We start from the raw sequence: 10,854 nt of genomic DNA, 5'->3' as shown, positions 1-10,854 counted from the left end.
CCTGTATCCTAGAAGACAAAGTCTTAAAGTTAAAACAACTTCACATTTGCAACCAACTGCAGCTCGTAAGTGTAATAAAGTATTCAGCATCACAGAGACAAGTATCATTGCAGGTTTATTCTAAACTCATTAAACTCCTACTTTTCCCCATAATTTGTTCCAAATTATTTAACATCTCAACATCACTCCACATTGTAATCAGTGACTTTCCTTAAGTTTGTCACTCACCATGAGCCCAATAGTGTGGTCAGATAATGAGCCCCATGTAACTATTCTGTAACCACTGCACATCTGTTCAATTGTCACTTGTCTGTCTGTGCTGAATCCTTTACAAGCACTCTTAAAGAAAAACAAACATTTAGCCAAACACACGGTTCATCCTGGTTGTCAGGTGTCGGCCACCCAGATTCCAGAGGAGCTGTGAAAAGTCATAAAGTTAACATTCGCTGTGGAAAAAGTAACAATGGTCTCATCACAGTATGTCTCAAACTGTATTAATTTCTCCCCTGTAACATTCACATTCTCTCCAACATTCTCTCAACAACACAGTGTAATTTCATCATCAACATATAGCCTGTAACTACAGTTTCCTTCATACAAAATCTCAGTAATCCTGTGCTAGAAAAACATATTAAGTTGTGTCCTGCTGTAAATCACATGATCAAATCACATGATTAACCATCTGCTGTAAAAAGAAATGTAAATGTTAGCGCTGCGCAGGTGTATACACTCTTTCTCACAGTAATCTCTGTGAGTAACACAAGGTAGTGAATAACACACCCATGGTAAATTCACAGACACAGAAAATTTTAAACTAAAAAGGTTAAATTTTCAGAGTTCACATAGTCATGTGACCCAAATTTCCACCTGTGGTCTCCTTCTGCTCCTGCAACAGAGACACACACAGAGATACATCCACACCTTTGTCAGGTGGGGGTTAACTTCACACAATGGTGTTAAGTCAGTCAGTCTTGTCAGCTTTTGTCAGTCAGTTCCCCATTTATTTTAAAATTCTTACTCATTCACTCAGTGATTCCTTCTTTTGCTGATTCTGGAAATTATCGTCGCATTCGTTTCCACGCTCAGCAAAACGACATCATTTCAAAAAGAAAAAGAATTTAGACTGGATTTCCTCGTTGAATCCTTTTGGACAGGAACTTGTTTCCTAATTGTCCCAAATAAGTGGCTTTCTCCTGAGCCCATTTTAATTTTGGAGAAGCTCACTTTGCAACAGTTTTCTCGACGACGCTTCGGTTCTAATCGTGCAGATCTGCTCAAACAAAGATCATCAATCGAAACTTTCAGTGCACCATGAAAGTAACATAATAAAAGGAAAGAAAGAAAATAAAGGAAAGCAAAGGAAAGAAAGGCCTTGTTTAAGTCATGACACGTGTTCTTCATGCCAGGGGGATAAATCATAACAACCCAATTGGCAGGCTCAACTTAGTAACAAAAGACAAATCAACAGCCAGTTTAATCTCAAACATTCATCCAATCAGCCATACACACAACATACAGCATAACCCTGTTGTCTCATCACATAATAAGTTTCTTCTCATGTAACTAAATGTGTGCCATGGTAAAACTTCTTCACACACCAGAAACTCACAATCAGCTCACTCAGCTCACTCATTTAAGACCTCTCATCAGCATTCTGTTTTCTCCTCTATGATGCAACCATCTGTCCTCCTATAATATTCAGTCCACTAGTCTATGTATCACTTTCATCTTACTAGTGACTTGGACAAGATGACAAACAGAATCTCATGCTTAAGATGCTGTCTGGTCTTCATGAGTATCATTGTATGTGTATATGCATGTAGGGTTAGTATGGTTAATCCATTTTCTGTATGTTTTTGTGTTCCTCTGTCATCACACTTTCATTATTCTCATCACTGCTTAAAACAACACACATCTCTCTCTGTTGTTTTTTTTTTTTAACTGTACTTTTCTCCAAAACAGAAAGTAGCATTACAGCTGTTTCAGACTGAGAAACACCAAACACTCTTCATGCTATCATTCATCCACAAAAATATTTTATTTCTTTTTGTCCACTGGGCAGGTGATCTGCAGAATCACATCTGCCCCAGCTGGATACCTTTTCACACACACCGTGACATCAGACACGCTCACACTCGCTTCTGCTTAGAGCACAATTTCACTTCATTCGTCAACAATCTACACACCACGTGCGTCCCAATAAATACTTTGCAGTGTATTTCATCCACTTTCAAGGCAGACTTACTCAGTTTATTCTCCATTACAAGACAACAATCAGACTCACTCACGCAGACCACGTCTGGCCCGCACACACACAACATAGGCCTATTGCTTGCGTCTGCACGCACAGCTCTCGTGGACCTGCGTCCTAAATGCACAGTCCAACGCACTCCCGTGCTCGCGTGAAACCACGCAGCTACGGAGCCGTTTCTTTAGTAGCCTGCGACCTTCCTGCATGGCTGGCGCACTCCCGTACCTGCGAGAAACCGCACGGTCACGTAGCTGCTCTCTATTGTTTTAGGTTCGCGTGAAACCACGCAACCAGCGCTCCCCTGGACCCGCGTCTGCACGCACAGTCTCAGTGACGCACAAGGCCTTTTCTACTCACTGTTCGTGTTGTTTCCGTTCATGGAAAGAATCTCTGGATCCCGTCAATCGCCATCCATCCCGAGGGAAGTTCAGACGCAAGGGTCCCAGACGCTGGCTGCTAGTAGACTGCGGTGGAGTCATGCAATGTGTTAGGTTCTGGCTCCGAAGGACCAAATAAATGTTGGGTCTAAACTCAGACCCCGCTGTATCCAGGACTTATTCCCATGAAAGAAAAACAAGGCAACAACAATCGATCGATTCACTTGCAAGGGGGGCCTCGTTGATGTCTACCACGAAATGACCCCAAATCTGGCCTCCTCTTGGTGTACCACTCCCCTCCCTGCAAGACATTTACACCACTCGCCTCACCCGCAAAGCCATCACAATTGTCAACGATGCAACCCACCCCGCGCACTGTCTGTTCAGCCTCCTGCCCTCTGGAAAGAGATACAGAAGTCTCCGCTCCCGCACTACCAGGCTCACCAACAGCTTCATCCACCAGGCTGTGAGACTGCTGAACTCTCTTCCCTCCCGGCTCCCAGCCAGCAGAATCACCAGATTGGCAGAAGTATAGTAGACAGATTGGACTCTACCCCCCCACACTCTCCAACAAGGAAACACTCTCTGAACCAAGAACTGAAAACATTCCTGACTTGCATTGCAATTGCACACACCTGCTGCTATATATATATTTTTAGTATTCTTGTAGCACTATTTATATTATTATATTACTATTTATTATCTTATTGTTAGGCTGTTTTTGTTTTTGTTGTGCATCTGCACCTTATTGTTGTCAATGCCTACGCATTTTTTTGGGACAGTGTGAAACGTAATTTCAATTCCTTTGTATGGCAAGTACATTTGAAGAAATTGACAAATAAAAGTATTCTATTCTATTCTATTCTCTTGCTGCCTTTTATTGAGAAACAGTTCACACAAAACACATCACAGCAAAGCAACGCCCATGTGGTTCTAAGACAAGGCATTGTATGTCTTGAACTAAGACTGTACAAATTTAAGAAACACAATGGCAACATTCAACAATTTGGCGACATGAACACTGCCTCCTCCTAGGAGAAGGTACGATGGAAGTAGGTCCTGCTAAAGCTGAGGCTGGCATGGCATTGAAAGAGGGAACTGGTCGAGGTAGAGGAAATAAAGCGCTTGTCCGCTGCTGCAGCAACATGAGTGTGGAGACAGATGAGAGACTGAATGTAGCCAGCAGGGCTGGGGTGATTCAACCCGCATGCTGGGCAGCTGCTGCTGTGGCGATGATTGCAAAGTAGAGGAGATCGTGGTTGTAACAAAGTTCTTTGACTCTTTGGTAAACAGTCCAAGAACCTTGGGTTGGCCGTGGTTATCTGGGCCAGCTGGGCCCAAATGGACTCCTGCTTCCCTGCAGAGGAAATCATTCAAGATAAGCAGCCACCAAGGAGTGAGCCGGTGTGTACCTGGGTGCCCATCCCCAGACACAAAGAACCACCAACGCACCGATGTCTTCTGAGGGCGTCTGCCACTGGCAGGGGAAGTGGTGGGGGGAGATAGGCCTCCATACCTTAGAGGGCCTGAGATGTCCCCAGAGAGGCCCTGCATGTGTGGGTGATTGTGGTGGAGCGGGAAGAGGGAGGCAGCTGGAGATGGGGAGGGAAGGAAGGGAGGGGCAAGTGGCCCCTCCCTGGGGCCAGCTCCCCCGCTGACCCCAGTAGGCACCTCCATACTCCGCAACCCGCAAGGGAAAGGGGGCCCAGGCCCATCCGGACTGGGCCCCAGAACAGCAGCGCTGCCCGGCCCCACAGAGCCCAGGACAGCCTACCTGACCCCACCACAGAGAAAACTGCACCCACCCCACCATCCACTCATCTTCCAGACTACACAAGACAATAGACGCCCAGGCTGAGATCTTCCTCCACCTCTCCTGTATCTCCCCCTCCTGCAGAGTGAGTTCCTAAAGAGAGGAGAGCTCCTGCAAGGTGTAACAACTCCCCCACCAGTTGAAGTGCCCCCCAGGTGGCTCGATGCACTGGCGGCACCCTGCGCCAGGGCTGGGCCCCCATACATCCACCCGCCCACAACCCCAGCAGCATACCAACCAGGACCCAAGCCCCTGAGGCCCAGCAAGGGCCCAGAGATGGAGCACCCCCAGAACCGGACCCACCCAGGGGCAGCCAGGCTACCAGGTCAGTAACCCACGTCCGCCAGCACAGACCCTCCCCTAGCCCCGCTGCACGCAGCTGCACGAGGAAACCATCACCTAAGAGCCAACAGAGCCCTTAATAGGCCATGACTGCTACCCCGGGTTGAGCCCCCCAAGGAAGATGCTCCTGGGAACCCCCCGACGCCCTAAGCCTGTCTCTACCCCCACACCAATCACAACAGCGAAGGTGGGACCAAACTATGACCCCCCCCCACCCCCACTAGGCGATGGAGCTAATCAAAGGAGCCCAGAGCAATTGATCTGATGTGGTGGCAGAGGCTGTATCGAGACTAATGTAATCTATTAGATAATTTCTATATTGGTTAGAATTAAGATTATTTTTATTTTTCCAGTTCATGAGGACTGTTTTCTTGGCTATGCATAGGGCAGTGAGAACCATATGGGCTATATTCTTTTCTGAAGTGACATTATCTAAACTGCCCAACAAACACACTAAGGGGGAAGTTGGAATGTTACATTTCAGACACTTTGATAAGTCCTCACATATCTCGCGCCAAAACTTCTGAACTGGTGGACAGAACCAAAGAACGTGGATATAATTGTCCGGTGAGTTGGTTTGGCAGTGTGAGCAGTTGTTGGTAGACGTAAAGTCCATCTTGAACATCCGATGACCTGTATAGTGCACTCTATGTAGTATTTTGTATTGAATTAATTGAAGACTGGGATTTCTAATTAGATGAAAGGTTTTTAAGCAAATCTGAGACCAGAAGTTTTGGTCTAAGTTAACTGATAAATCCGCTTCCCATTTTGCAATAGGAAGTGATATTGATTCATCTGTTTTAGAAAGCATTCTGTATATTTTGGATAGTAATTTGGGGGTTTTAAGAGTAAGAAACTGAACCACACTTGGTGGTGTTTGTAGTTCAACTTGACCCAGTTTAAATTTCTTTTTTACTATGGATTTAATTTGTTGATATTCTAAAAATCTTTTCTTGTTGATCCCATATTGTGTAACTAGTCTATCAAATGTAATAAATTCTGTTCCTTCTAGTATATGTTCTAAATATTTGATTCCTTTACCACTCCAATCTGAAAAGTTTATCATATTATTGTTTTGTAATATGTCAGGGTTGTTCCAGATAGGTGTACGTTTGCATGGGATTAATGAAGACTCCGTCAATTTTAGAAACTCCCACCATGCTGTCAGAGAAGAGCTGATGTTGATGCTTTTGAGGCATTCATGTCGTTGGATGTTTGAGCTGATAAATGGTAGATCTGAAGGTTGAACATTAAAAAAACATGAAACATCTTGACATGAAAAACCAGAAACATGACTAGAAACAACAGACAACCTGACAAAGACTGAATGAAAACACACAGACTAAATACAGGAGGTGATCAGAGGAAGGGGAAACAGCTGATTAAAATGAACATAACATCACAGAGAAAAGTAAAACTAAACACAATAAATATGGGACACCAGACCGCTTCAAAATAAAACAGGAAACATATTGAGACACAGAAACAACATGAGCTTGACAACATAGCACACGCAGACATAAAACACATGAAGGGCGAGGGAGACTTAAACACAGGGGAACTATAACAGGGCAACATAGGCAAAATAAGAAATTAACTAATAAACTTAGACATAAACCATAAACGTCAAAATATATTAAAACTCAAAATGCTGGGTTAGATGACCCAGGATCGTGACACAACTACAGCCTTCCCTGGACATAATACATTCCACTCTCTCCAGGCAGCCTATCCTTCAAGCTCAGGTCCTCTACCATAGGCCTAGGAGCTTGAGGGTCCTGTGTAGTATCCTGCACTCTTCTGGACATAGATCTCCGATTTTGTTCCTCGAATCTGCTGGAGCCACTCGCTGAGCTTGGGAATCACCATACCTAATTTTCCAGTGTTCCTCCTTCCTGATATTGCTGTCATTTGGAACCGCTACATCGATCACTACGACCGTCTACCACCACTATGTCCAGTTGGTTAGCCACCACCATTTTGTCTGTCTGTATCTGGAAGTCCCACAGGATCTTTCATTCTCCACCACCCTTGGTGGTTCCATGATGGTTCCTCCTCTGAGCTACTAGTTGTTTCGCTGTCAATGTGGATGTCACACTCACCCTATTCATGTAACAGTTAGTCATGTATCAGTCATTGCTGATACACCATCAATTATTGTCTTTGTTACTATCAGTTATAAAAATGGCAAATCCAGTCAGAAGAGTGGTAGAATTAGTGTCAAATCAAAACTCTGCCATCACCACTGAGTAAACCATTTTCCCCATTCTTATTTATACACTGTGCAGACTGAAGGTGTCCTGTGGCATCAGACACCAAGACGTTGGTAGCAGATTTAAGCACTTTTAAGTATTGGAATTTGGACGATTGGGTTTGCATAGAAAGACTTGTTTTTTCCAACATCCCACAGATGCTCTATGAGATTAATGTCTTTCCAACCACTTTGTCTATAAAGCTTCATGGGATACAAAAGGCCTACCTTTATCAATGTCCCTACATGGTCAATATTTCCTGCTTCCAACACCTTGCTGGATAAAAAAAGAAAGGAAAGAAAAATAGATGGTGATGAAGAAGAAATACTTTATTAATCCCAGTACGATCTGATATCCTTGTGTTGGTGTTGTTCCCACATCATCATAATAAATGTTGTTCCAGGTTCAACATTGCAAGTGACCAATCACATTGTTGTGACGTCATACTTTTGCAAGCCAAGCGATTCATTCACAGTGTTGGTCAAGTTACTTGAAAAAAGTAATCAGTAACTAATTACTGATTACTTCCCCCAAAAAGTAATCCCGTTACTTTACTGATTACTTATTTTCAAAAGTAATTAATTACTTATTTACTTTTTAAAAACACGATTTACAACCTGAAGAGGTGATAAAGCGATAGATCTTTCAGCCCAATTCTACTTTTTCTGCATAATCCATCATACAAAATGTAATCAAATGGAAAAGTCTCTTTTTAAAACTTGTTTTATTAGTTTTAATCTTTTAACTTTATGCATCAAGCAAAAATGTAATTATATGCAACATTCTCTGACTGAAAGAAATTTGTTTAACATTTAAACCTATTTTTTGCACATTCCAGCACATATTTTTTTATGTGTGTTTACACTCAGTCTTTCAAATAGATGCAAGTAAAAGACAGCAGAAAATAAATAAAATCAAAGACTAGCGGTCCTGTTGCTCTATTTTCACCTGTAAAGCAGGAGTGGGGTAGGCGGAGGTTTACCCTGGTGCAGGTGTGCCGCGGTCAGTGGAAGAATCCGCGAGTTTCTCTGTGAATTTCCCATTACGTCGTAGCGCACTCGGTGCTTGCTTGGAAGTTTAGAGGGGGTTTTTTTTGGCTGTAAAAAGAAGTTTTCTTCCCACGCACAAACGGATGCTAATGTTTTTTTCACTTTTTATGGAATCAAACTCAAAGTAAGGTCAGTACTTCCATGCTTTAAACGCTGCACGCTCATACTCTCTCCCGCACTCAATATATTGGTCGTGTCCAAATTCATGGGCTGCATCCTCCTGAGGCCGCATTTGTAGACCGATTACGTCACAGCGACGCGCCGAAGGCTGTCCAAATTCGTAGACTCCTCCGAATGCAGCCGACAAATGCGTCCTCCTTTTCCCCGAATTTGAAGGATGGGTCGGGTGTGTCCTTCGTGGCCTACCATATCCCAGAATTCATAGCGCGGCCCAGCCAAACTCCAGTTTCCAACAATGGCGGCCGCTACTAAGTTTTAAAATTACTCATACTAATCTTTCTGGGTCACAAAATAAACTTTTAACATATTTTCAGGCGAGAAAGTAGCTGTGTAAACATCAAATATCTGCTCGGTTTATCAAGACATCGCATATTTGCAAAAGTGCTTCGACGTTTTCGGAGACATCTGCTACCCACCAGCTCGATAGCTAGCCGGGAGCTCGAGGGTCACTGATGCGGCCGAGAACGGCACAACTCCCGGCACATCGGGGCAGGGATAGCTCAGTAGGTAGAGTGGTGGCCCCATGATCGGAAGGTCGGGGGTTCGACTCCACTGAACGGCTACCCTGAGGTACCCCTGAGCAAGGTACCGTCCCTACACATTGCTCCCCGGGCGCTGCATTGGTGGCTACCCACTGGGTGAATGGGTTAAATGCAGAGGAACTATTTCCCTATGGGGACTAACACGCACACTTTACTTTACACTTTATCATTTTCAGATCACCGCGGACTTTCGCTGCTCAGGTTAAACGTAATATATAAGTCACTTAGACAACCTAAAAATGTTATTGTTGGGCTTTTTTCTGTGTTTTGTTTGTTCGTGAGTAAATCGGTTTGGCTGAGATTAAAGTTATTAGATTAGATAAAATAAAACTTTATTAATCCCCCGGGTGAGTTCCTCCTTGGTTTTTACACAGCTGACTAAACGTCAAACAGAAAACTTATTAAACAGAAGTATGAGACAGTCGAGAATTTATGCCAGTGTCTGGTTATATTTTAGATAGCAAGAAGCAGACGGCTGAGTTTATTAAACTCCACCGAGACAGCGGTGACGCTAATCAGAAGGCTAGACCGTCCAATTTCACGGCCGTTTACTTCCGGCCTACCCGACCTTCTGAGGACCCGGCCCACGTAGACCGCGAAGGCCGGGTCCTCAGGAGGATGCAGCCCATGAATTTGGACACGACCGATATCTACTGTTGATCTGCACACAGCTGTTGTCAAGAACGTCGCACTTGCTTACGTCACTGTCGTGAGACATTCTCACAAAAAAATCATGGTTTTAGTAACGCAGTAACGCAGCGTTCCTACGGGAAAGTAACGGTAATCTAATTACCGTTTTTGCAATAGTAATCCCTTACTTTACTCGTTACTTGAAAAAAGTAATCGGATTACATCTCTGTTCATTCATGAAATTCCAATGTTGCAAGGACAATATGTATAATGCTTACCGTTTATTAAAGAACAGTATCCTGAAATGCAAAGAGTTCAAATTGATGGATCGGCGGACAAAGGCGGTTTCTTGCAAGTTAAGTAGATTTTATTTTTTTAAGGCACTTTTTTCTGAAGTCGCAAAAGTATGACGTCACAACAATGTGATTGGTCACTTGCAATGTTGAACCTGGAACAACATTTATTATGATGATGTGGGAACAACACCGACACATAGTTTTTTCGTTAAAGTAGTACGCATTGGTTTTTAATCTTGTGGCCAACTGGTGTATTGTGAGAAATGCAATGCTGAATGTAATACTTGAGAACACCTGGAATTGGGCAGGGCAATATGGCCAAAAATATTTATCACAATATAATTTAAAAATTTGCGATAATGATATAACTGACGATATTATTGATGCAAGACAAAATACTTTACTCCACAACTTTATTAGTCCAAAAAAACCCATCAATTTATTTTCATTTAAACAAGCAGCTATTTTTTATCTGCATTAAAGCTATATAAAAATGTAAGAGTGCAAATGCTAATTCCTTGCTGACAGTTTAACCAAAAGACATTTCCAGTGGAAATGGGCTGACATATCCTGAGCCTAACCATGTATAATATCCACAAAAGTTAAAAAGAGGTGCTTTGCAACATGAAACTGGCATGCAGGATTATAAGGCGCATTAAGCGAAATTTTAAACTCAAGGCTATCAGTCACGCAGTAGAACATGGGAATAGAGCAGCTGCGAGAGAATTTAAAACAGTCAGATAAGTCTAACTTTACTCAACTCATTCTTCTTGCTTCCATCACTTCTGTACCATTGATTCATTAATACTGAATTCTCTCGCAGCTGCTCTATTCCCATGTTCTACTGCGTGACTGATAGCCTTGAGTTTAAAATCCGCTTCATAAGCATGTCTCTTAACAGGTGCCATTTTGGAGTCCTTACACACACACAATACGGTAATATTATGTTGAAGCACAGTATGTATTACTGTGAGGCTCCTGACTACAGTAGCTGTAATGCTCTGACAAGCGGTGGGGCTTTGTAGCTTACCAAAGTCATACAAAAACATTCTTTGATAGATTTTTGAGCGCTGTGTGCCACATAAAATCGGTTGGAGGTCAGTAAGCAGAACCAGAATTCAT

This window comes from Simochromis diagramma, unplaced genomic scaffold (genome assembly GCF_900408965.1).
Source record: "Simochromis diagramma unplaced genomic scaffold, fSimDia1.1 OVJJ01000085.1, whole genome shotgun sequence".
Taxonomy (NCBI): domain Eukaryota; kingdom Metazoa; phylum Chordata; class Actinopteri; order Cichliformes; family Cichlidae; genus Simochromis; species Simochromis diagramma.
Note: the sequence above shows the minus strand (reverse complement) of the source record.